Source organism: Protopterus annectens, chromosome 12.part0 (genome assembly GCF_019279795.1).
Source record: "Protopterus annectens isolate FY-2018-M chromosome 12.part0, PAN1.0, whole genome shotgun sequence".
Classification (NCBI taxonomy): Eukaryota; Metazoa; Chordata; order Ceratodontiformes; family Protopteridae; genus Protopterus; species Protopterus annectens.
The window spans coordinates 176,904,751-176,931,535 of NC_056746.1; the positions used below are offsets into that span (position 1 = coordinate 176,904,751).

At 38.5% G+C, this 26,785-nt stretch overlaps 1 long non-coding RNA gene across 1 annotated transcript in view; it reads left to right on the forward strand.

Annotated features, from left to right (window-relative positions):
- Window positions 1–16,038: 16,038 nt before the first annotated feature.
- LOC122816422 overlaps window positions 16,039–26,785 on the forward strand; it is a 623,953-nt gene continuing 613,206 nt past the window's right edge. The window contains exon 1 of the long non-coding RNA XR_006367079.1: window positions 16,039–16,084. This is a non-coding gene — a long non-coding RNA (uncharacterized LOC122816422). The remainder of the gene's footprint in view (window positions 16,085–26,785) is intronic.

Consider the following 26,785-nt stretch of genomic DNA (forward strand, 5'->3'; position numbering starts at 1 on the left):
TTTATAAATGACCTCCATCTAGCTATCCCAAACACTATCTGCAGACAATATGCTGACGATTCTACTATTATCTGCTCTGCCAATACACAAACTGAACTACAGTCTATCACGCAAAAAGCTTTTACTACTGTCGAGCAATGGTTCACTGATCGCTGCCTACTGCTCAACCCTAAAAAAACCAAACTGCTATTGTTCTCACCTTCCCATATATCTACCCCTCTTAACTTCACTCTTACTTCCACTGACAACACCATTATTTTCCCAGAAACGACTACCAAACTACTAGGAATAACCATTGACATCAACCTCAGCTTTGATACGCGCATCAACAATACTATCAAATTAGATAATAAGAAAATAGGTTCCCTTTACAGAATCAAAGCCTTCCTTTCACCAGAAGCAAAGACAACCTTAGCCAGATCCCATCTAATCTCTTCTCTACTATATGCATCTGCTATATTCACTAACCTTTCCAAAAACAATATCAATAAACTAGCACAATCTTACCATAACATTGCTCGATTTGCAACAGGAACCCCATTTAGAACTCACCACTGCCTGAACCTAAGAGAACTAGGTTGGCTTGAACTCCATAACCAACTCCTATTTCAACAATTCCAAATAGCTCATACAATCCTATACCAGACAACTAAAACACCCATACTCACTAACCTCATTTCACCTTACAATAACCTGAAACATCTATGTTCTTCCAACAAGCTACTGATAAATATTACCAAACCTAATAATTCTGCTGGAGATTGCCTCTTTTCCAACTCTGTTGGAAAAATGTGGAATAAATTACCCTCTGACATCACATCTTTGTGCTCTCTCTCACTTTTTAAAAGACAAGTGAAAAATCATCTCAACAAACACTGGCTATGCTCCTGCACCAACCCAGGTTAACTCACTCCTTCCTCTTCTATCCTCTCTATCCTTACATTAACTTTATATGTATGCTTTCTGACAAAAAAAAAAAAAAAAATTTCATACATGATATTTTGTTTGCAATTTTTAAATTAATGTTCCCTACTTACTACTTTTTTGTAAAAATTGTATTTACCAATGTCTCTGTTCTGTTTCCTATATGTTTTTTATATCTGTAATTTACCCTTGGAGCTTTTCTCCCCGGGCCTCTACTGAAAATGGACATATATCCAGCTAGACTAGCCCGGTCAACAAATGTAAAATAAATAAAATAAATAAGTTTTAGAATTTTAGCTGTTTGATTAGGATACCATTTCATTATGATGAAAAATAAAACAAAGTTATCCAGTTTATGTGTTGAATGGTCAAACAAAGATTTAATATTTCTTTTATTGTTATCATTAAAGAAATGGTATTGTGAAATATAAATCAGAAACTTAGATATGCATCAGATGTGAGATCCTACAACATTATATAAAAATATGGGTATTGAAAACAGTTGTGTGTTAACTATGTACTTATATGAAATGATAAAAGCATATCAGCCTCTATATCATTGTCTGATATGTTTTGTAAATTCACTTACAAGATTAATGCTTTCTACTACACTAAAATAACAAAGACCTTTACTATATGTACAGACTTAAATTTGCAAGTTGTCTGGCAGATGGACAATGAAATGCCTGTACTGCCTAAACTGTTTATTTTTTCATTATAATGTATACTGCAACGTGACTTTAAGAATCTCATAAAGGTACTGTGCGTGGATTTGTCACATGATTCTGTCTAATTTAGGCAGTTCCTGCCATGCCATAACTGTGGTTGCTTGCCTGTTGGCTCTTGGATGCTAATTTTTTTTTTTTTACCATCAAGCTTAAAGGTGCAAATGGAGGAAAACAAGAAGGCGGCATTTGTTCTGGTAGGACTATTAAATTACTATTTCTCAGCCAGTACCTCGGCAGAGGGGGTAAAGCTCTAACTGTGACCCAGATGACCTGAGTTTGATTAGTGGCTCAGGTGCTTAATGCCACTGGCAGAGGAGGAGGACGGGCTTGTCCATCTTTGGGGAGGGGGTGGAGCAGGCTGTGTACAGCCACAATCACTTGGAGGAGGTCTGCGTTGGAGTGGGTGTCTTGGGTGCAGGCTTGTAGCTCACCATCTGGTGGTAGCCTTCATTACTGAATGCAAATGAGCATGCACTTGCAGTAGGAAGGTATTATGAGCCCTTGCAGTGATGCAGATAACACATTCCCCAGCACAGGGGAAGGGTTAAGGACTTGCACAGATACACTCATTGCCAGGATTCTGATGAGAGTGCAAAATCACAAATATCTGCCTCAATGACAGCTCCTTTGCATGGCAATTAACCTTGCATATTTTGAGAATATTCACCAAATGTCCAATAAGGGAGGACCTGGTAGTAAGTAAGGCTGAGAAGATAAAGCATCTAGAATAAAACAAATAACTATTCCTGTTCCAGCTAATTATGTCATCCAGAGTGTCATTCAACCAATCATGCACCGACACATGCACTTTTGGGAGAGAGCAGTATCAGCATTGTGAAGTTACCGTAAATGCTTCCTTTCAACTACCTCAACAAGAACAATAGTACAATACTAGTAGTTTTCTAGTTTGTTTTCCAGTGGCCACCATACCAGTTGTGTGAGTTAAAAATAAAAATAAAAGCAAAAAAATTCGGAGCATCAAAAATAGAATAATTTGATGTTAACTTTAACTGTTTATGGCAAGTTGATTCTCTAAGTACAGCAGTAAAATAAATCAAAGTGAAAAAAGAAACTTTACAAACATATTATTTGTGGTAAAATCCTCACCATCTCTGTTTTTTTTTTCTTTTATAATTTCAAGGGATGATAATTCTATGTCCTCTTATAAATTACACATTGGCCTTGAATTTCTCAATAACTGCTACATAAAGACTTCAGATAAAAGTTCCAGTTTTCAGTAATTTTATGTTTTTGGCATTACGAATACGATCTCAAGTCATGTACAACCTGCTGTTAAACAACATCAAAGGAGATAGTTAACAAGCTACTTGGATAAAATCTAGAGTAGTGTGCTTTAATTTTAACTCCTACAAATGTAATTTAACCTTGAAGACAGTGAAAGAAGAGATGATAATTAGTGGAAATGGAAAGGCCAGTCTTGGCCAATCATGCAAAACAAACTACTGTTTTTTTTCAAACATCTTTATTAAATTTACACATATGACAAAGGCAATCTTACATTTATATAAATAAAAAACATACAAAATGATATCAGTTTAGTTACAAATAGTTTACATCACAGACACCTTTGAAACAACTGTAGTTGTAAACATTATACATCACTTATAAACCATCCCATCATTGTCAGTTAAGCATTATATGGCTCATTCAAATCCTGCCTCTTAAACCTCATTATCTTTGTTACTATACTCACTACTTCTAGTAAATTTGGTCTAGACTTTGATTTCCATTTTCAAGTAATTGCTTTTTTGGCAGCCACCATAATTAGACTCAGCAAGGCTTTACTATGTCTAGGCAATTCCAATTCTGAAGCATAGCTCAAAAAAATCATCTCATCAGTCAGCCCAATCTGCTCACCCAACATCTCTAACAGAGGGGTCTGCAGGGAATCCCAAAAGTCTACCAGCTCATCACACTCCCAAAAAACATGTTCCCAGCTACCTCTTTCTTGGCTGTCACACCTCCAACATTTGCCATCCACCTGAGGAATAATTCTCTGGAGTCTACTTGGGGTATAAAATTACCTATGTAAATATTTCCAGGCAAAGGTCCTAAATCTTCTAGACTTTGTTGCATATTTGTGAGATAGACATATATCTCCCCATTTTCTCTCTGTGAATTGCTTATCCAATCTCTCTTCTCAATCTTTTCTAAGTTCCTCTGATTGATTCTTATAATTATCATACAATATTTTATATGATTTACTAATTATTCCTTTTTTAACAGTAGCTTCTGTTCTAGACTCTATTAAAAACTCTACCAGTGCTGGCCTTTCATTTAGGAGCCCCTGTTTCTTTCGCTTTGCCTATACTCTGATACCAATCCATGATAGGGAAGGTAGCCTCTAACCTGCAGTCCAAATAAATTCTTGGTCTTTTCCCATTCTATTACCATTCCCTTTCTAGTTATTTGCTCCCAATGCCTTGGTTCCTTTACCAGTTTTCTCCAATAAATTCCAGCACCCTTTTGCTATTATCTGTACTCCTGACCACAGTCAAGCCTGTTGGCAAAAATCTCTTTTCTGCTTTCTCATGCTGGTTTGGTTCTTAGAACACTCCCTGCTATTTTATGAATATAATAATCTGTATGATTTTGGTTGTTTTCCTTAAAAGCCTGCATCCAAAATCCCAGTCTCTCCTTATTTCTTGAGCTTCTTCCCTGTGTCAGCATCATTCCTTTCCACATTGAATTATAGTTTTCTGTTTGTGCTATGTATAATATGTATGTGTTGCTATAAAATACCCCCTCAAATTAGGTAACCCTAGTCCACCTTGTTCTATTGGTAGAATCAACTTATCCCACTTGACCCTTGCTGTCTTCCCTTCCCAGATAAAATCCTTTAACTCTTTTTTAATTGCTATCTACAACTTCTCCTCTGGTTGATAAAAGTACGCCTGACCTGTGTATAAGACTAAAGTGACAAAAACATTTAATGGCTTGTGTCTTAGTATTCATATCCATATAACAAAACTTCCAGTTTCTCAATTTTTGTATTATCTTCTGTTTAGTCTCTTCCCACATATCCTTAGCTGTCACCAGAGTAATTTCTAATCCATACTCCTAAATACTTCATTTTATCATGTCCCCACAAACATGGATATTGTTGTACCAATTCATGTGTGCATACATAATTTAACGCTATTGCCTTTGTTTTAGCTTCATTAACTTTGTATCCTGAGAAGATTTGAAACTGTCTTAAAATGTTTCACAATACTGTAATGCCCCTTTCTGGTTTTGTCATGTATCATCTACAAATAGAGTCATCTTTTCCTGACTATCATACCAATCATATCCTTGAATTTATGAGTCCCTTATTTAATTTGCCAATAGTTCTAAATATAATGAAAGCAACAAAGGGGAAAGCGGACAACCCGGCCTGATTCCTCTACTCAAGCAGAATTATCTGAGAGTATCCCACCCACTTTAATTCGCTCCTCCGATCCCTTATGTATTCTTCTAATCAACCTAAATTGTATCAGGGAAAGCAAATGCTTCCATTGCCCTGCTCATGAAGTCCCAGTCTACTCTGTCAAATGCTTTATCTGCATCAAGACCCACCAACAACTGTGGTATTTTCTTACATTCTGCTTCCCTCCAGATCATCAGTCTTCTGTTAATATTGTCAAATGTTTGCCTCCCCTCCACAAAACCACGCTGATCCATATCTATCAATTTTGGTATCACTTTTTCCATTCTTTTAGCCATTATAGACATAAACACTTTAGAATCATGGTTTAGTATTGAAATGGGAAAAAAATACTTTTGTTAGTCCTTTCAGTCTTGTACCCGAAAGCCACCATGAAACACCACCATTGGAAGACCTGCAAAATTTGCAATGCTGGACATCTTTAGGTGGTGTTCAGATAAAAAGGCTATAGGGAACTCTGAAGAAAAATAATGGGGAGATACTCTTCTAATTGGTTTACATCATTTGACACTTAGTCAGATCCAGCTACTATAGTGACAGATAAACAGCTACTGCCATGCGTTTAATTTACTATTCAGATAGGGAAGAGACGTGGATTAGCAGGCCTTTCTTCTATATCACCACCCCACACATACAGATATAGATAGATAGGTATATATATATATATATATATATATATATATATATATATATATATATACCTATCTATATATGTATGTTTTATATAAATATATGTGTGTGTGTGCATATATATATATATATATATATATATATATATATATATATATATATCTACACACACACACACACACACACACACACACACACACACACACACACACACACACACACATATATGTGTAGATACATATATATATATATATACACACACACACACACACACACACACACACACGCACATACATATATATATATATATATATATATATACACACACACACACACACACACACACACACACACACACACACATACACACATATATTTATATACATATATATACATACACACACCTGTGTGTGTGTGTGTATATATATATATATATATATATATATATATATATATATATATATATATATATCTGCATAAATGTATATTTAAATATATATATATATAAAATATATATATATATATATATATATATAAATATACACACACACATACACACACTCACACACACACACACACACACACACACACACACACACACACACATATACATACACATATTATATATATATATATATATATATATATATATATATATATATATATATATATATATATATGGTTTCACTTCATAATCTCGAAATGCTGAAATACCGAATTTCAGCATTCCGAGACCATGAAGCCGAACCATACACAACACCGAATCCCACAATCACGAATCACACACTCACGAACATACATACACCATACACCACACAACACACACAGCATTCCACCCACAGCACACAAACCAAATAACCCTATACTACATATAACCAGGGGGCAAGCCCCCCTGCACCCCCCATGTTGAGGGCTGTGCCCCTCACACACCCCTACGTTTATATACACCAACTGTGAGATCGCACATAATATAAAAATTAAAAAAAACTCACACCACGGCATTCTCCACTAGCTCGCACACAAATACATATCACACATACACAAACACAAACAAATCCAACACTCACACTCATAGTTACACCTCCCTACCCTTACCCACACATACAACATACAAAAACACACACAAGCACTCACTCACCTGCAATCTCAGGCACCATAACACTGCACGCGATGTACCGGAAATGCATAAGCATGAATTTGAGACATCGAATTCGCTCTTATGCACTTTCGGCATTCTGAAATTTCGACTTCATGATCTCGAAATGCTGAAATTCGGTATTTCAGCATTTCAAGATTATGAAGTGAAACTATATATATATATATATATATATATATATATATATATACACACACACACACACACACACACACACACACACACACACACACATATACACATATCAATACATGCAGTGTATATAAAAAGTTTACACACCCCTGTTAAAATGCCAGGTTTTTGTGATATAAAAAAATGAGACCACAATAGATCATTTCAAAAATAAAAAAAGTACAGTACACTAGTTGTATAAGTGTGCACACCCTTAAACTAATACTTCGTTGTGTGTGCACATCCTTAAACTAAAACTTTGTTGAACCACCTTTTGATTTAATTACAGCATTCAGTCTTCTTGGGTAGGAGTCTATCAGCATGGCATATCTTGACTTGGCATTTGCCCACTCTTCCTTGCAAAAGTGCTCCATATCTGTCAGATTGCAAGGGCATCTCTTCTGTACAGCCCTCTTCAGGTCACTTCACAGATTTTCTATTGGAGTTAGGTCTGGGATCTGGCTGGGCCATTCTAAAACTTTAATTTTCTTTTGGTGAAGCCATTTTTTGTTGATTTGGCTGTATGCTTGGGGTCATTGTCGTGTTGAAAGTTGAAATTCCTTTTCATCTTCTGCTTCCTAGCAGATGCCTGAAGGTTTTGGGCCAAAGGTGACTGGTATTTGGAACTGTTCATAATTCCCTCCACCTTGACTAAAGCCCCAGTTTCAGCTGAAGAAAGGCAACCCCAAATTATGATACTGCCACCATCATGCTTCACCATGGGGATGGTATTCTTTTGGTGATACGAAGTGTTGTTTTTGCGCCAAACATATATTTTGGAATTGTGGCCAGAAAGTTCAACCTTGGTCTCATCAGACCATAACACATTTTCCCACATGCTTTTGGGAGACTTGATGTATTGTTTTGCAAATTTTAGCCGGGCCTGTGTGTTTTTCTGTGTAAGAAAAGGCTTCCATCTTGCAACCCTACCCCATAGTCCAGACATATGGAGAATACAGGAGATTGTTGTTACATGTAGTACACAACCAGTACTTGCCAGAAATTCCTGCAGCTCCTTCAGTGTTGTCGTAGGCCTCTTGGCAGCCTCCCTGACCAGTTTCCATCTTGTCTTTTCATCAATTTTGGAGGAATGTCCATTTCTTTGCATTGTCACTGTAGTCCCATATTTTCTCCACTTTTTGATGTCTGTCTTCACTGTGTTCCATGGTCTATCCAATGCTGTGGAAAATTTTTTGTACCCTTCTCCTGACTGATACCTTTCAACAATGAGATCCCTTTGATGCTTTGTAAGCTCTCTGTGAACCATGACTTCTGCTGAAGCAGGCAACTGAGTAAATGTCAGGAAACTCTACTAGGACAGCTGCACTTTATTTGGGGTTAATCAGAGTCTCTTTTATTGATGGCAGGTGTGTACCCAAGAAGACTGAATGCTGTAATAAATCAAAAGGTGCTTCAACAAAGTATAGTTTAAGGGTGTGCACATACAACAAAGTATTAGTTTAAGGCTACCCAAGCTCACCTTACAAATAAAGTGTATTTGACCTTTTCTTTATAAACATACCAGTTTACACTGTTAAAACTACTTAGGTGTGTGCACTGGACTGTTGCCATTAACCCCTCCCCCTCTAAATACCAAGTTCTCAGCTGTAGTTAGCCTAGCTATCTACATAGCCCTTGTAGTAACCCCAGTCTCTAAAACCCCTGCAGTTTTTCAATTTGGCAAAACTTCATTCCCAATTTCACAATTTGGCAGAAATGTATTCATAAAATAGTTTACAACTGGGCAAAACTCTCTCCCAAACAAAAGCTATACTTTAAAACAAAAATAGGGCTGTTCTACTGACCTGGTGTGGACCTACATTCAGCTGATTGTTTCTGCTGATGTACACTTTTCAGCCTCATGGGTTCAACCCACTCTGTTCTCCCACGCTCGGGCTCACTCCTCTCCTCTACCCTACCCCCATTCCCACCCCCCCCACATCAATTACATTTATACACTCTAGCCACTCCTACTTTCCAAGAATGAATCAGAATTTGCCACGCCAATACTCCATGCATTCCACCCTCTACACCACACCTGCTTTCCACCCATTCCTCCAATTAGCTCGACTGCTCCCATACACACATCCAATCGACAAAGCACATCTCCCTCCGTATGTTGTTTTCATCATATAGTCCCCCAGCCTACTATTCCCCAGACACACTCCACACTCACCACACCCCTATGGTTAACTGCCCTATATTTTCTTCTTATACAAACTATATAGCCCACAAGACATACATGTAGAGTCCCAACTATATAATAGCTCATCACTTCATTTGGTCAGAACCAAACTTTACGCTACTGCAACTCTCCACCACCCTAGCAATCCTCACTTTACTTGCACACACTATCTCATATCACACATACTTAACCCACTCAACCCACACCACACCACTACCACCACCACCACCTCTAACACATTCAACCAACTCAATGTCCTTCCCCACCCATCCATCTTGAACACAACCACACAACTTTATATCCCCATCCATAAGACTGCTGGCCATAACAGCTCAAAACCCTCACTGAAATATAACAAATACATGACCACTTTAATACATCTAATTAGCTACTTAACATCTAAACTATCCCTCGGCGGTGATATCCATTTTAAACCTGGTCCTACCCCCCAACCCTAACCCCCTAACACAATAAAATAACTCTGTATTAACCAAAAGACAACCTACAGACCTTTTACTATTAAACATCAACATAAGAAGCATTCTAAATAAAGTACATGAACTTCATGCCACCCTAGCTCTATATAACCTTGACATTGTACTATTAACAGAAACATGGCTAAAGCCCAAATAATACAAATAATGAGATCCTACCACCTGGTTACAGTATTATACACACAGATGGATAAGATAAAAAAGGAGGTGGAGTTGCAATACTGTTCAGAAATGATTTCAGTGTATATACTCTAGAAGCATCCTAACCCTCTTTTGACAATGATGAAATCATACTGACCAGATTAAAAATAAATGATAGAAAGGTTATAAATATAATCAGATGCTAAATCCCACCAGGAAATAACATTCCTACTGTAGAAAATATTGTAAACTAGTCCATCAATACCTTCTCACATGAAAGAATTATCATGGGAGACTTTAAAATAGACTGGTTAATTTGTTCCTCAAATAATCCCACCAACGACATAAACTTATATGAATTTAGTTAAATTATCCACTCACCAACTAGAATTGACAAAACCTCCAAGCGGGAATCAACCCTAGACTGGATCCTCATAAATAGACCTACCCACTCTTACCAAGCAGGCTGCTTACCAGATACACTAAGCGACCACTACGCAACCTTGATTAAACACTGCTCCATTCAGTCCAAACCTACTACCTATCACCTGATAAGAAACAAAAACAATTTTAACCCTAACCAGTTCATCTCAGCCCTAAAAACCTGTAACTGGGCCCCTCTCAAAAACCACCAGCTCAGTGATGCTGTTCATTATTTCAATATTGTTTTCTTAAACATCTTAAACTCATTTGCCCCTGCAAGAACAACTAGGGCTAAAGCAAACTATGCACCCTGGCTTACTAAAGAACCTAGGTCCCTAATGAAACTTAGAGATAAAAAGTGGAATGACTGGCACAACTATGGCTCCCAAACTCTAAAAACAGCTTATCTGGAACTCAGAAACAAAGTCAAAACAGAAGTTAAACTAGACAATATCAGATAGTATCATCACATACAAAAAAAAACAAACAAACATTTAAATAACCCTCAAAAATTGTAGTTTGCCATCAACAACATCCTATTACCTGGTAAAGTTAGGACCCCCTCCACAGAGAATAATAATAAGAGCATAGCAACCTAGTTCAATAGGTACTTTACTGAATCAGTTTCTTGCCTTAACTAAACTGCAACCTCTCCACATCATAATACCTCTCCAAACATAGACAACAATATTATTAACCTCTCTCTGCAACCCATCAATGTAGATACAATTAAAAAATGCTAAAAAAACGGAAACCCACCACACTAGCAACAGATAAACTCCCATCAGACATTCTGAAAAATAGCTGCAGGGACTATAGCTCACCCTGTGTCAATTCTTATTAACTGATCAGTAATTGAAAAAAACAGTTCCTGATGCATGGAAAATCTCCTATGTTATTCCTCTCCACAAGGGTGGCACCTCAAAAGAACTATCAAATTATCGCCCCATCTCTATCCTCTCTCAAAAATTCTGGAAAGATGTAGTCATAGGCAAATTATGGACCACCTCACTACCCATAACCTACTTACTAAAACACAACATGGTTTCTGTCCCTCCCACAGTACCACCACTGCTCTGTTGTCATTCACAGAAACAGTAAATACACATAAAAACAATGGCAAGTTTGTATCAGCCCTCTTCCTAGACCTCTCAAAGGCATTCAGTAGAGTTTCACATGATAAATTTATCAATGTCCTCTCTACCCTAAACCTATGAGAGTCCACAGTTGTTTGGTTCAAAAGCTATCTCTCAGGATGACAACAGGCAGTTCAATGGCACTCAGACATCTCCCCATTACTCCCAGTAACACTAGGTGTGCCCCAAGGCTCCATACTTGGGCCACTACTTTTCTCTATCTTTACTAACAACCTCCATACCTTTACACCCCATACCACAGTAATGCAATATGCAGATGACTCCACACTTCTATGTAATGCCTCTTCCATCCCAGAATTACACACATTCACTCAATTATCCTTCCTATCAGTCGAATCCCGACTAGCTTAACACCAACTAATCCTAAACCCCAATAAAACAAAACTACTACTATTCAACCCCACTGAGTACAAGCCTCCATCCACCCCTTTCAACATACTATCAAAAAAATAATACCACTATCTCACCTGTTAGTCATACCAAACTACTAGGTATATAAATAGACTGTCACCTGACATTTGACATCCACATTGCCCACACCATAAAAAGTCTGCAATAAACTAGGGGCCTTATATAGGAACAAACCCTTTCTGACAAAATCAGCCAGAGAAACCATCGCTAGGACACACTTACTGTCTACTCTCACATATGCCTCCCCTGTTATTACAAATCTAAGAAAAACAGACAGCATTAACTTAGAAGCGTGCTACAAGAAAATTGCCAGGTTTGTTACCAGTTCACCCTATAGATCACATCATTGCACAGCCCTAAAACAATTACAATGGCTTAAATTTCCCCATCTCCTACTGTATAAGCAACTAACCCTATCCCATAAGATACTACATAATCCTGATAAAACCCCAGGCCTAAATAGTATACTCAAACCATACACTAGTAATAGAGTTCTACGCTCCAGCAACAGACAACTATTAAAAGTCCAAAAAGCCTCTAATTCTGCTTGAGAATCCCTGTACTCCTGCTACAGTATTTAGCAAAAGCATGGAATTCCCTACCCACTAGCCTTACAAGTAAAACCTCCATAACTGAGTTTAAAAACTCACTTAAAGCCCACCTCACTAACAAATGGCTATGGCCCTGCTCCACAACAAGAGACCAAGTGACATAATGACCCAAGGACGTATAATAATCAAGTAGTCCCTTCAGTAATGTTAACCAATGAAGGAAGTGTATACTACATATAACTCTAATTCTTCTATACTACAGATTTACTATTAAAGCCTTTTAAATATGCATTGTATACCCACATTCTTGTCTTATATACATATTTTCATAAGTGTACTTGTTTTTATTTTGTACAACAATTCTAAACATTTCTCAAGGTATTCTATGTTAATGTCAGTTCTAATGCTGTACATAAATGTGGAGCTTTTCTCCCCAGGCCTCCGCTGAAAAAGGACTGCTAGACCAGACGGACTTTCCCAGTTATCAAATGTAAAATAAAATAAAATAAATAAAATAAATATTCAAAATATCTACTTCCTTTTCTTCATATTTTAATTCATTGATTCACATGCTTTGTGAAGATGTTACATTTCTGATGATGAGCAGTCCCAGTCCCACTGGGAATGTGTGTTACTGACTGCTGACGCTGTGATATAAAATATCCCAGCATGCTCTGGGGCTCTTTTTCATCATTATCCCAAAGTGCAATGATTGCTTCTTTATAGTCTCCTGTAACTATCTTTCCAAAAGTGGGACAGTGCTTCTTATTCCGCTGCCGTTAATGTATTTAATGTTGCCACTATTTATCTTCCACATGGAATATGTTTGTAACTATTAGTTTTTCCTTTAGACCCTTCTGGATATTTTTTCCCTGTTTTTAGTAACCAAGAAAATGTACTGATCCCTTCAGGCAATTTTCAGAGATGACCTAAAGAAGTACACAAAAGTGAATACTATAACTAATACAATTTATTTGCACTAACATAGGTGTACAACATGTAATAAGAGATAAGGGGTACGTATTACAGCTGGTTAAATGCTAAATGACTTCAACACTAGACTTATGTTCAGCTGCTCAAGCAGTGCTGACTTGTAGGGACAGATTGCCCCCACAAGTCAGTGCCAATCAGGCTTCCTTACAGCTTGCACCCAGTGCAGCCAAATCCTTTGTCCTGCATTAGCTACTCATTAAAACATACCCACACAAAATTCCCCCCACATAGGAATACTGCCACAGGAAAACTGACTAATAAAGTAATATATGGAATAAGATATAAATGCCACAAATTGGAATATGTAGGTAAATAAGGTGAGATTGCTGCCTTTTCATTTACCTTGCTGAGTGCTTGCGCTGAAAGTTTTATGTTTGCTTCTGCTGGGTTCTGTTATCTAAAAACAAAAAAAAAGATGATGGGAGAAAAATAAACAAATGTATAGAATCAAAGATGTAGCTAGGATGGGGCAAAGGGGACAGCTACCCCAGATGCAAAAGGGGACAGCCACCCCAGATGCAAGGTGTTAGGAGGCACTATCAGGAGGTGTCAGTCGGTCAATAGCACAGTATTCAGAAATTCTTATAGTGCATTTAGGGTCAAGGTTGCAGCACTTTAGAGGTTTGAGTGTGATATACGATGCAGAAAACAATGCTATATGTTTCAGATTTTTCAAACAATAAATAGCTTTATGTTCTTTTTTGTAGTTTGAGATTCTACTGAAAAGTTGAAAAGCAAGACCAGCGAGAGAACTTACAGTAGGGAACAATGGAGTTTGCTGGAATCATTTGCCAAGGTAGTGATATATATTGCTGAATTATGATGTTTAAGTTGGTGGGAAAAGACTGAATTCCTGCAGTAATTATACTGATGATGGTTTTCTTTTCCTAGAGTAATGGCCCAGCGATGATGATTGACTTTAATGTAGAAGTGATTCTGTGAGTAGGAGACACAAACTCCTAACAGAGATGAGAAAGGACCAAGCTGTCTGTCGTGGTTTGCAAATGGTAGCAAGTTAGAGAGAGTGTGTGTGTGTGTGTGTGTGTGTGTGTGTATGTGTGTGTATGTTGTGGGGGCAGACATTTAGAAAACAATGAGTAATAAGAAGCAGACTGCAAGTTTTCTAGTATAGCGACAGTGAGTCATATGTGGACAACCTAAATCCAGTGTTTCCAGCTAAGAGTAGTCAAACTATACTTAGTCCTGTTCTATATTATGATATCACACATCATCTTGGTGGCCCAGTTTTCCACTCCATGCAGGAGTCTGATGATTTATTTGCATTGAGGTTGGGATGTCGAACTCCAACAGCCAATGGACTAATGTTCTGTGTAGCAATTCCAGAATGCCTGTGCTTCAGGAGCTTCAGAAATTCTGTTTGTTTCACACTTGCCTTCAGCCTTCTGACATTTGGCATGAGTATTTATCTTGCACACTGCATATTTAAGATGGCAGCTGGCAATATGAACAATGGCTGTAGGTGATGATCACTATTGATGTGACACAGCTATACCATGTACAAATGAAAAGGACGGTTGATGACAATGCTGATGCCAATTTAAGGTGGCAGCAGTGAACATGCTTTTGATGGAAATTAGAATGATTCATTTAGGGACACTTCTTTATACCCTTAAAATAACATATAGAAGACAGATATAGATCCTTCCCACTGAAACACTTTGACAGCATTCCTTCAACCACATGCCTTCCCACCATACCTCTTAACCTATTAGCGCAAGAAACTTGGACAAAGCCAAAAATGATGGGAAGACAAAGGCCCAAAAATAGGGGCAAATTTTTAAATATTGCTCTTACAAATTTAGAAAGTTGCTACAGTAATATGATTCACCTTAGCATGCATTTTCTGAAGGATATGAAGTCTGAAGCTCAAATGTCTGCCATTATTTAGTGACTTCAGTCCTCGGTGTTTTGCCACAAAACCATAAATTTTATATGGACTAGACCAAAAATAAGAGGCAAAAATATGGACATTCTGTGAAAATCTGGGTGGTAGGCTTCCCACCTTATAATGCCAAGATCCAAATCTGTAATCCATAGGTTCCATATGATGGTACTATGAAAAGCAAACTGGGGCATGACGTATTATTATGTTATTTTTAAGGGTGGTTTATGAGTTGACAACTGTGATAATAGATTATATGACTAAGACATAGACATCATAATATGAAATTATATGACTAATTGTCAGTAGATACATGTAAAACTGTTGGCAGGTAAATTAATTAATATCTTCATGTCCACCTAAAATTGCAGAACAGATGGCTGCCTGCTTTATGTGTAAAATGCCAGTCTTCTACAGTTTTAACAATATGACATGGATATAGAAATAAAGTTTCTGGAGTCTTGGACACTGGTACAGTACATAGATGTCAATGTGTGTGTTGTAAAGTCAATCACTAATATTCTGGTACAGAAAGGCCACCCTAAAGCATTGTATGATAACGGATGCATGAAATGAGAGTCAGTTATACCAATCTCCTAGATCTGTAAGTATCACATGACCTAACCCCACCTACCCACCCCATGTGACACAATAGTGGGAGTAGTCATTAGGGTTCTGGTATGTATGAGTCATCACGGATTTAATTGGCTAAGCTGTTCAATACTGGAAATCCTGTCTCAGACAGATTGGGGGAGGTAACAAAAACAATGTAAGTGCCACAGCAGATGCCTTGCAAAATTAGGTTTTTAACAATTTTAGAAGGAAATTCAGAACGTGAAACATCTTAAAGGTCATGGTCAAGGTCAAAATCATGGAAGTGCTGCTAATGTCTATGTGAATGTGGTGCTGTTTCTTGTGGAATAAAAAGAAAGAAATAGAGAAATGTGAGTAGCTTTCTGTGTTTAGCTAAGCAAATCATCTTATTTTGACAGCCAGGACAGCTATTTAGAGATTTGCAGTGCAAAGTATAAATATAAACAAAAGCAATAGAGACAGCAACCCAGGTGGCCTTGCCTTGAATGAAAGAGTTTCTGTTTAGCTGAACTGACTGTACACTGTTTCCGCTTATTAAATGCAGCTTTTGTGTGTACGTGTTTATATTTTTCTACTCTGCAGTGCATTTTAACTTGACTGCTGACAGATGTCTTAGAAAACATTACCTTATGTCTATATTGTTTTCCAAACTGCTTAAATCATAACTGAATTATGGATTTATTTGCTAAACCAGAAAACTTGATTGGAACATGTGCCCATTTTCATTTTGTCTGCCAATGGTAGGAAATTATTGCATTGCATTGCATTACTTCCTTTTGCAATAACTAAAATATATGACAAATATTAAAATGAATTATAATCATCCAAGAACTGCAAGCATGTTAATAATTAATATTTGCCTGTGCAGGAAATGTGGACTATAATTGAGTCTTTACTCATTTAATGTTTGATTAAATATGCAGTAATGTGATTAATTATTTATCAATATGTTCTTCTGTACTGTAAATTCAAAATGAAGATTCCTGAGTTCAGCAGGCTTATGGAACCTTCTAATTCACCCCTCAGCACTTTGATTGCAATTAAAATTGTGCAGTAACCATCTAGGTATATTCCAAGAGATAAATTTGACATTTGTTGGTGAGGTTCCCTCTTCCTGTAGTATAGTAACATTATCAGTTGAGGTGCCTTCTGTGAAAGTCCACCCATTCCTCCTGTGTCCATCTGGGTTTTTGCTGGGTATTCTGAGTTATAGACAGGGAAGAAGCAACTCCCTTGACAATTGTTACTAACTTACTATGTCAGGTGTACACTTAAATAGTGAGAGTAGACCAATCCGTGCACATATCAATAAAAAACATATGGACAAAGTACACATATCAACTAATTTACTCATCTTTCCACTCACCCACACACATACTCACTCATTCACTCACTCAAATCCAATGCCAGCACAACCATGCACAGCAAGCCCTTCATACCTGTCATAGGAGAAACCCCTGAAATGAATATAACCATGCCTGAGAATGCACTTACATCAGACTAAGTGCCGCTTGGGACAGAGTTGTACAAACAACTGTCTCAAACCACACTCTCTGACATTTCTGATCACCCAGTCACACATACCCAAACTTTTATCCATACACACCATACGCAGTCCACACATAGACACACACACACACACACACACACACACACACACACACACACACACTTTGATTATACAGCAAAACCTCACATGCACACAACTCACCTCTCAAGCTCTGCACCATACAGGGTCTATATTAAATCACTGAATTCTTAAAAAAGCGAATGGTGATTGATCGACCCTATGTAAGTTAAAGCTTACAATGTCGAAGTGTCAGATCAGTGATTTTTTTCCAAAGGAAAAACATCGCTGTTCCAACAAAAAAAAATAAAAAATAAAAATTAATTTCAAATATTACATTAAGTGGGGGGCTTCACCCCCACTTCCCCAATGTGGGGGGCTGCCCCCTACACCCCCCTACTTAAATATACCAACTCCAAGACCGCACTACAGTGCCGTACATGGCAAAGTACTGAAGCGGCCAAGCAAATTCTTTCCCATGGAAATAATTCGCTTAACGGCCGCTTCGATATTTTGCGTTTTCAGCCTTTTAAGTTCGACCAAGACGCATTCGACAGAATGCGTCTTCGGTCTTCTAATATAGACCCACCATACATATACACTTAGGTCATAGGTACCTAGTAGGCATATCTCTCAACTGTCCAGATTCTTTGAGAATGTCCAGATTTTACCTCATAATTTTGGTCTGTTCCTCCTAAAATTTGTGATTTTTCTGAAAAATCACTGAGGACTGAAGTCACTAAATAACGACATACATTTGAGTTTCCGCTTTCATATCCTTCTGAAAATGCATAAATCCTCTTATTTTAGCAACTTTCTAAGTTTATAAGAGCAATAATTAAAATCTGTCTCTAGTTTTGGGCCTTTGACTCCCGTTATTTTAGGCTTTGTCTAGATTTCTTGACCTAATCTGCAAGTCATTTGTTCCAAAAACCCTTAAGAGGCATCTAGCTTCTCTAAAGCTTTACTTAGAGAACCAACGCATTAAGCAGTTAGCATGTGAGATGGAGGTTACATTGGGTCCTTCAGATGAGCCAGAATCAAAAAAGGCCAAGAAACCTCAGCCTGATCTTCTTGCTGCACCCTCTCTTCTGGACATCCCTCTTGAGGGCAATATAGACCCAGAGACTGTACTGGTCTCAGTGGATGTCCCTTTGGCAGGTTCCACAGGGGAAGGCCCAAAGAAGGCTACCAACACATCCACAAGGGAATTGCAGACATCTGACTAGGGTGAAAGGGGGGAACTACGGCTTGTAATTTCCAAAGGCCCATGTGGCATCACCCAAATCATTGTGTGGGAGGATGTGCATACGGACATCGTGGAGTGCAGGCCAACATCATCCACCTTCCATCACATGGAAGCTCCCAAAAAGAAAAAACTACAAATAAAACACATTGCTCCTGTTCCACAGGAGCAAGCTCCTGACCGGCAGGCTTTTTTTCACAAAGTCTGTTCAAAGCCTTCATGGCCCTGCATCTGCCCTCATCTTCTGCTCCCCCTCTTCTGGCCTTCTCTCCATCCACTGCCTTCAAGAGGACATCTGCAGACACCTCCTCAGATGAAGAGGAATCTTCAGGAGATGAGTCCTTGCGTTACTCCACCCAGATAGTTTCCCTTCTGGGCTATGCTTCTCCAGAGGAGGAATCTAATGGTATGGATTCCAATGGAGAGGATATTTCCTTTGGGGAAACTATTTTGAAAATGAAAGAATTTTGCAAATGGGACTGCTGCCAATATTGGACATACTACCATTCCCCTGGTTCTGCCAGCCTTCTTGGATGCTTTTACAGCCGCATCTAAATGCCCAGGCTCTCAGCCTCCTGCTCCCAAGCATCCTGATAGGTTTTACAAGGTGCCTGAGGACTCTAAATTCCTCTTCAAAGCCCCTTATGCAGACCCAGCTACCATATCAATCTCAGATAATAAGGCATTCAAATTACTGCCCTCTTCCTCCTTACTGCCCTCTGATAAAGACAGCAACATAATGGAGAGACTGAGGAAAAAAGTTTACATCTGTGCTACTCTGGCCTTCAAGGCAATTAATTACCAGACCCACAAGGCCAGATACTCTCAGGCTCCTGTCAGATGCAAGAAAGCTCCTCTCAGAGCTCCTGGGTCTCCTGCCAAGGCTAAACTGTCTGCTGTCCTCATCTCCTCTGCCCAGGTTACTAGGCATTCCATCAAGTGCAGTTATGATGCTGCAGATGCCTCAGCCAGGGCAGCATTCTCTGGGTCAGTCCTGAGGAGATATTCCTGGCTCAGGTTACAACCTTTACCTGATGACTTCAAGGCCAAACTGATGGAGGCTCCTCTAGACAACAAAGTCTTATTTGGTAGCTTGGCTGCAGACCTTTTCAAATCATTACAGGAAAAAGGCAAGAAGCTCCAGGATCTTAAACATACCCTTGTTTCTCCTGTCCCCAGGTTCCAAAGGAATTTCCCAGCAAAGACTACCTTTGTTAGGAAACCAGTTATGTCTTCTTCCTCTAAATGTAAGAGAGGCCTCAGGAAGCAAGCTTCTTCAAAGTCTATTCCATCCACATCTTCTCAGAAACAGCCCTTTCAGTCCCACACCAAGCCTGGTAGCCTGTGACTATCTACCTCCAGGGACATCCATTCCTCTGCCCTTCACCTTTTTCTCTCTCTCTTCTTGTTTGGAATCGGATCACCCAGGACTCTTGGGTCCTCTCCATCATCCAAAAAGGATATTTCATGGTTTGGGAAACTCTCCCCTCCTTCAGAGGCATCCCACAACCACCAAAAGAAAAATTGGAGTTCTTCTGTCAGGTCATTTCTGTTCTTCTCTCTCAGGGGACAGTTCAAGAGGTCCTCTCCTCTCAACTGGGAGAAGGATTCTACTCCAGGATGTTTTTGGTCCCCAGGAAGGATGCCCTTTGGAGACCCATCCTGGACCTTTCACATTTAAACACCTTTCTAAAAGCTCCCAACCTTCCCACCCTTTTTTCTTCTCCTCAGTCTCCCAGTGAGAAGATTCTACACACTTTGGATGTACACAGCCACTCAGATACTAGCTGAACAAAACTTAACCTATCCGTAAATTTGAACGCCTGTTTGTGTCTTACCACACAAGGGCCCTGGGTCAGCTCGTTTCCAAGCAAACTATCTCTTCCTGGATTTCTAAAGCTATTTCCTTCTGTTATTCAAACAATGGTAAGTGCCTTTTTCTCCTGTCAGGGCACATTCTACCAGAGCAGTGTCTTCCTCCGGGGCCTTCTTTAAAGGCTTGGACACTTGCGCTATACAGAAGGCAGCTACCTGGTCCTCTGTTCATACTTTCACTAAACATTATAAACTAGATCTCCAGGTCCAGGGCAGAGTTTGCCAAAGCTATTCTACATGGTTTCATAGAAAAAGCTTTTGCCCCTCCACCCAATCTCCCCTAAGCCTGAGCTTTGGTATTCTTCCTCATGTTATGAATACTGCAGCATATGAATAGAAGAACAGGATAATTGTGTAAAACCTTACCATAACCATTGATGTCCTTCTCTTCTATATGCTTCAGTATTACTTAATCCCCCTCCTTCCCCCCTGATGCTTGCCTGTTCCCCTCATGACATGTTTTCTTACCTAGGTCCAGGTTGGTGCTTGGCAGCATTCATTTCTGAGGTTGGTACATGCTGATGTCCGTTTTTTAGGTTTACAGGTGTGTTCTAGGCGAATGGCTCTGGAGCCTTTACAAGCCTAGCCCATAGGAGTACACTGGAAATGTGCCACCCGACCTTAGTTCCCAGTGCCTCTGTTGAGTAGCACGACTGGAGTGATCCCCGAGGTGAATTTTCTATTTCCCATCCACTCATCAAGATTTCTCTTGAAGAGGGCCAGTGAGACGCTTTGTTTGACATGTATGGAAAGTCCATTCCAGAGCATGGGCAGTCTCTGGGTATGAACCTGTCCCTCCAGCATGTTCTGTTGATTGTGGTAATGAGGTTGAGGTCTCTGGAGCATGTGGTGCTGAGGGATTGAGATTTCATTAGATATAGCATTTCAAACAGAGCTGGGTCAGACATGGCTTTATTATACCTGATGTCTCTTTATGGCCAACGCATGTGGGATGATGTGTGGTGTGGCATGTACCATACAGTAGCATTTAGACTTTTGTATACTGGCCAGGCGTATGAGTTATGGTAAAATTGTACACAACCATCCTTTCTTGTATTTGTGATTGCAGAGTGACTTATATGAGGCATTCCATTCTGAGAGCAGCAGTATTATGAAAGAAATACTGTCATGGATTCAGCAATATATACAAGCAAGTTGTCTACAAGGAAGCATGACACAGAGTGTGGCCTTTGGATATAATTCAGAATGGCAGTAAGAATTGCAATAGTGTAATCGGTCGACATAGTTCAACAAATGCCAGAACTTAACAGTTGGTACAGGTAGTTGTCTCGGTTATCAGTTACAGAAGTTACTGGCTTCTAATAAATATTAGTTGATATAACTGTGAGAAAGTTACTATTTACATTTTTACAATTTTAAACTTATTATTGAGTTGTTGATTTAAGGGCGAGGAGTTCCTTTATGTCTCTGAATAATGCAAACCATAAATGATTTTGAGACATCTGTTCCATGTGTAAGTTTCAAACTGATCACGGCAGTATCTTTTGAAGACGTTAAACTTTTTTTGTTATTTTTAACATTTCTGTACTTCATTTGTCAATAACGTTATGCAGCTGACATTATAATATGTCAAATACATATCAGGTCCACCTGTCTTCCTAATTGTCATCCTCAGCCTTTCTTACTAGTTATTTTATGTACATCTTTAAGCCCTTCTCTCTTGAAATCCACCAGGAGTGACCATGTTATTGTTGTCTGTAGGAATGGCATCTGCTTCACACCAGCTAGCCACATTTGATTGGTAGCCTTATCATTGCACAAGGCACCCAAGGAGGCATAGTGGTAAAAGTGCAATAATGGAGTGTCCATCATGACAGAAGGAGTATCTTATGTCCTATAGCAAGAGAGCCCTTAGGGAAAAGCCTAAAATTCCATTCCATTCACAGGGTCTGGTGAGTGTAAGTTAACCAGCATGCTAATAGGTTCATAGATTAGTACTAGGCTAACTGCCCTTATGGGCCATTTTAAGCATAGCCAATTACCCCATGTGAGAATCAAGCCTTGCACCTTGTGTCTGTAAGGTAAACAGCTTAACCATTATGCCAACCTCCCACCCATGCTCTTGTTGAACATTGTGATGTGTGTAAGCTGACACTCACAGTGGGTTCAGCATTGTCTGCATTACTTAACGCTTGCTAGTCAATAAGTGGAGAATAGCAGACGCGTTAAAACGTCCATCTTCCACAGGATAACATTAATAATTCCCAGCTCTTGCTTTCCCTCTCCTGTTGTCCTTTGATGCCAGGAGACTGCAAGAACCACATGGACGTATTGAGAAATGAGGCTCAATAGTTTTTGGGTGAAAGAATGTGTAAAAGAGGGATGATGTTTTCTCCTGAGACCATCTACTGTGACATGTAGTCTACTATCCATTTGGCCTTTACTTGACCTATTCATAATGGATTTCATGGCTAGTTTTAAATGTGATTGTCCTTCTCAGACTTTCCATATTCATCCTTTTAATCTGTACTGCATCACTCTATACAACACATACAACACTGCACTTCTTCATGTAACACTTCGCTATATCACTATTTACAAAATATATTTCATTGTATTCTGTTATTTTATGTATTTCCTATATCACTATATACACAATATGTTTCACTGTATTCTGTTATATAATGCTTCCCTATACCATTATATACAACATTTATTTCATTTTATTCTGTTATATAATGCTTCCTTATACCATTATATACAAAATATGCTTCACTGTATTCTATTACTTTATGACTACCCTGTACCACTGTATACCAAATTTGTAACACTGTGCTACTTTGTTATGCCTTCTTTGTGCTCCTCTGTACAGTATGTGAAACAGTGTATTCTTTTAGTTATACCCTCCCTGTTGTTTTACTACCCTCTGCTTTTACCAGATCCCATCAGAAGATACTGATTTCCCATTTCCTGATGTCTGCACAAGTATTTTGTGCTTTCAACAAGAAGATTAATCCTGTTCTCAACTAAATACTCACTGGAGGTACTAATATGTTTAACAGAATTGGGCATAATACTGACACTGTAACACACTATTGCATATTGGCTTTCTGCAGATAATGCATCTTACTACTGTATTTTGTTACACAGCTGCTAGACATTTCTGTCCATATTTTCTGTGTTGGATTCTCCTACATCTTGTTATACTACCTACAAGCTTTCTATTTAATAACTATGAGACCTTTCTGAAACTCAAATTGGTCTCATCAGCTGGATTCAACATATGTTTACCAGCTGTGACGGAGTCAGTGAACAGTGTTAAACTGGGTTGATAACACATGCCCTGTGTAGAGTCTAAGCCAGAAAAGACTGACAAGGTGACTACTTTTATTTCTGTTGCAGAACTGAGAAATGTGCACAATTTGTGCATTTGGGTTTTTTTAATACTTGAAATTTGGACATCCTTTATTTAACTCATTGTTGAGAATACACTTGTAATCAGCATTTTCATAATCACAGTAAGAATTACAGCAGAAATCGACTTAATGATAATCCATACTATCATTCCTAGAATTTCAGACAAAAAAATGGAACATTATTATTTTAATCATCATAAATCAGTGGTCTTCCAAACCTATTTATAAAACCGATTATGGATTTTTATCAGTCTGAGTAATTAGCTCTTATTAAGAAGTGTTTTACATCAAGTCAAATCTCTGAAATGTCCTGGCTGATATGTAAAATAAAATCCTAGACTGCTTTTCCATAGAACAACATGTTTTTGATTAACTCAGTATTCATATCCCAATCAACTGACAGTTCTTATTGATGGTGGGGATTATAGTATCACATAAGCAAGTGAGACAGCTCTGTTGGCTCGGTAAGGTTTCACAATCTCCTTACTTATGGGTCATCTGTTTGTTGATTATGTTGAACAGCTAGCTGTAAGGCAGGAGTAGCGTTCACATTACATGGATCTCATGAATGCATATTTTCTTTGGCAAACAGTGTGAGAAATGGTGCACAGATTAACAAAGAAAATGCTGTTGTTAAATATTCTGAGATCATGATTTTTGTTTACACTGTGATAAAAAAGATGTTTTAAGTTCTTTGCAACTCTTTGTCAGTTTTGTTGACATTTTGCACCAGCACTGCAGGATTGTGGAGCTGGCATTCTTGTTTTTTTCATCTGATGACTTTTTGGAAATTTTCAGAACCACTATTTCTGTGAAAACAAATCACTCTGAAGTCAAAATCTAGATACTTCTAATGTTTTACTGCTTACCTAACATTCATATTGGCTGACTAGCAGAGGTATGCATTGCTTTCACCATGCGTTGGGTATAGATTTAAAGGGTGGGTTTTCATTTGGCACAGTTAGATGTTATGCCTTACAGGAATTATGTTCCTTTGTGCCACGCCTTGACATTTTTCTTCCCCTTATGGTAATGTTTGGACTCCACAAAATCAGAGTTTATGTATCAGTTTGTATATGTGTATTTATTATTTTAAAACTAGACTGATTCTGTTATTTATATTAGTTTAGTAAACCATGCCATTACAGTCTTTGTTGTGCCTTAACTGTTGCTTTTGCATTGTGAACGTATCATTTGCCACACTGGCACATCTTTTGTTGTCAGAGCATACTTCTTGCCAATTTAGTTTAAATAATCAGGAAGAACTGGGTTACTATATGTAAGTCTGACATAACAACATGATCTTGTGAGTCATTCATGGTTATTTCTTTGGAATCCAGAGCTGTTAACATGCTTTAGGAGACTGAAGAAACCACTGGGGAGGGCAGCCGATGGCCCTTACGTTTCTCCATTTTTTCAGGATAGCTCTCAGTCTACCAAAGATTTCTACACATTGGTTATTGAATGCCTGTTTTTTCAGATGATTCTTTAACTCTAGTACCTTTTCAGGTTGAACAGCCTGTCCTACAGTCCTGATCATTGCTTGTATGAGATCAGTGGTGTTTGTAAATTTCTGTACAAACACTTAGCACTAAGGGACACAGGACTCAGTTTCCCTGTGCTGTCTTAGACTCGTAGTGTGTCAGCGCCCTTGAGGATCTGTTGCTATTTAACTGCTGGCCTGTGGGCTCCATCACCTTTTAGATGAAGCAGTCCAGCAATTCTGCTTGCTCATGTACAGTATGTCTTTGTCATTGCCTGTTAAGTGATTTTCCTACCTGGTTATTGATGTTGTGGTGTTCTTTCCCATTGTGTGGTGTTCTTAAGTGTTTCTGGGTGGGTTCATTAGTCATGTGCTGTCCACTCTCACTGTGTCACATTATTTATTTATATATTTGATTGCTTCTTATCAGTGGGGTTTGTGTACTTCTTTGTTGTCCATTGGCTGGGGATCAACTTATCCATTTTGGATGATGTGTTTGCCCTTGCTGGTGTTGTAGTGGTCTGCACATATGTGTACGTTTGGCCCTACTGGTTCTGTATTCTCAGGTGGGATTCCAATGGGAGGTGGCATGGTTATATGCCTGGGGGCTTATTCTCTCACCTTGTTCACCTGCTTTCATGGTGTTCATTTTCCTAAGGATAATTGTGTACTGGTCATGCTAATCAATCTCCTGATGCAAGAACTTTGGTCAAAGTTAAAAGCAATAGAGGGAAGGATCCACAAGCACAGTGGGACAGATTTAAACATTTTTATCTTATAAAGGTAAAAAGCTGATAGAATAACAGGATTATGTTAACATGCATTTTCTGAAAGAATTCGGAGACTCAAGTATCTGTCACTATTTAGTTATTTCGGTCATCAGTGATTCATCAAAGAGACACACATTTTGGCAGGAATAGACCAATAATATAGACAGGAATCTGGTAATTCTGTGAAGTTCTGGGCAATTTCTGTTGTCATATTGCTTCAGCATCCATTCTTGAGTTTTGAGCTTTGCTGTAGTTCTTTTCATGTCTCCCTCCTTCTCCCTTCCTTTGTAATGACTGGCATTTTCTTTTTTTATTGTGTTGGCAGTTCAGCTCAGGAGCAGACTGTTTTATACATTTTTCTTTGCTTGCTTTGTTGGCTCACAGAAGAGATTGTGGACTTCCTGCCAGCTATTTTTTACCTCATCTGAACAGTTTTCTTTAGTTTACTGATCATGACCAATTTCTTCCTGCTGTCTTAGTGGTATTTTTTTCTCAGTATAGCTCCGTGCTCAGTGAGGGAAATAATTCATGTTGATATGAAGTTTTAAACCTAAAATT